The sequence below is a fragment of the Alligator sinensis genome, unplaced genomic scaffold, assembly GCF_000455745.1.
Source record: "Alligator sinensis unplaced genomic scaffold, ASM45574v1 scaffold487_1, whole genome shotgun sequence".
Classification (NCBI taxonomy): domain Eukaryota; kingdom Metazoa; phylum Chordata; order Crocodylia; family Alligatoridae; genus Alligator; species Alligator sinensis.
In genome coordinates this window covers 967,653-969,717 of record NW_005842301.1, presented here as the reverse complement: position 1 = coordinate 969,717, position 2,065 = coordinate 967,653, and the positions used below count along the sequence as shown (strand labels likewise).

Genomic DNA, 2,065 nt, shown 5'->3' with positions numbered 1-2,065 from the left:
GCACTGGCTTGACACCAACCACTAGGAAAGAGGTGGGCAAAATATGGCCCACAGGCCAGATCTGGCCCACAAAAAGATTCAATCTGGTCTGCAGGTGGATCTGGGCTGCAGGCAGCTGGCAGCTCCAGCCACTGTGTGGTGCTGGCTGGGCAGGCAGGTAGCACTTCTTTGCCCCAGCAGCATCAGGCATCAGCTGTGGACTTGGGCTGGAGCTTCTACTACACTGCTGCCACATTGGGAGGGTGTTGGCATCAGCTGTTGGATGCTGCTGGCAGATTCTGCATTCCAGCTCCTGAACCTACTGGCAGTGTCCACAGCTGATGCTGGTGCCTGCCTGCTGCAGTGAAATAGAGCTCTGGCAGGTTCTGGAAGGAGAGGGAGAAGACAGGAGACTGTCTGTGTCTGTCTCTCAGAGAGACAGAGAGAGGAGGGTAGAGGGATAGGCAGGGAAACAAAGATAGAGGCAGGCAAGAGACAAAGAAAGACACCCACACATGCCCAGACACAGACACATGCAGTCACAGAAAGAGAAACGCACACGTAGTGTCACACATGTGGAGAGAGACGCAGACAGACACGCAGACCAAGAGAGATGTATGCGTACTGGCAAAGTTCGCAGATGACACCAAATTATGGGGAAGTGTGGTCACGCTGGAGGACAGGCTGGGGATACAGACTGACCTGGACAGGCTTGCAAGGTGGGCGGAGCAAAACCTGATGACGTTTGATACAAAGAAATGTAAAGTACTTCATCTATGGAGAAATAATCCACAACACTTAGAGGCTCGGCAGTGCTACACTTGCCAGCGCCACAACTGAAAGATACCTAGGGGTAGCGATAGACCACAGAAAGAACATTAGCACCAATGCGATGCCATAGCTGGCAGAGCGAATAAGACACTGGCATGCATCTACCAGTGCATCTCAAACAAGACTAAGGATGTCATCCTCCCACTCTGCTTGGCCTTTGGTGAAACCGCAGCTGGAGTACTGCATCCAGTTCTGGGCACTGCACTTCAAGAAAGATGTGGAGAAGCTTGAGAGTCCAATGGAGGGCCACATGTATGGTTAGAGGTCTGGAGAGCAGGCCATATAAGGAGAGGCTGAAAGATGTGTGTGTCTATGTGCCTGTGTGTGTGTGTACCTCAGTGCATATGGAAACACGCATAGAAACAGAGAGAAACGCACAGAAAAAAACACGCATACAGAAACACACAAACAGAGAGAAACACACAAACACACACAGAACCAGAAACACACATACACAAATATGCGCACAGAAACATAGATGCACGCACACAGAAACACATGCACAAAAACAAACAGAAACACATAGACAGAAACAAACACACACACACACACACACACACACACACAGAAACAGAATCCATAGATGCTTCTCAAACAAATATCAGGATGTCATCCTCCTGCTGCATGTGGCCTTGGTGAGGCCACAGCTGGAGTACTGCATTCAATTCTGGGCTCCCCAATTCAAGAAGGATGTGGAGAAGCTTGAGAGCGTCCAGAGGAGAGCCACACGTATGATCAGAGGGCAGGAGAAACAGGCCTTATGATGAGAGGCTGAGAGCTATAAGACGCTTCAGCCTGGAAAAGTGCAGGCTTAGATGTGACCTGGTTTCATAGTTTCATAGTTTGTAGGGTCGGAAGGGACCTTGACAGATCATCAAGTCTGACCCCCTGCCATGGCAGGAAGGAGCACTGGGGGCAGGAAGGAGAACAACCCCAGCAAGGTGTTCATCTAGCCTCCTCTTAAAGACCCCCAGGGTAGGAGCCAGCACCACTTCTCTTGGAAGATGGTTTCGGATCCTAGCCACCCTGACTGAAGTAGCACCTCCTGATGTCTGGTTTGAATCTACCCTCTGCCAGCTTGTGACTGTTATTTCTAGTCACTCCTGGTAGTGCTCGGGGGAACAGGGACTCCCCCAATGCCTGCTGGTCCCCTCTGACTAGTTTGTAACAGGCCAGTAGATCCCCCCTCAACCTTCTCTTGTGGAGACTGAACAGGTTCAGGTCCCGTAGCCTCTCCTCGTAGGGCCTGCCCTGC

At 51.2% G+C, this 2,065-nt stretch overlaps 1 protein-coding gene across 2 annotated transcripts in view; it reads left to right on the top strand.

Moving 5' to 3' along the window:
- The window catches only part of TWF2 (twinfilin actin binding protein 2), a 106,763-nt gene that overhangs the window by 81,179 nt on the left and 23,519 nt on the right, over positions 1 to 2,065 (top strand). The gene's annotated exons all lie outside the window — the stretch shown is intronic.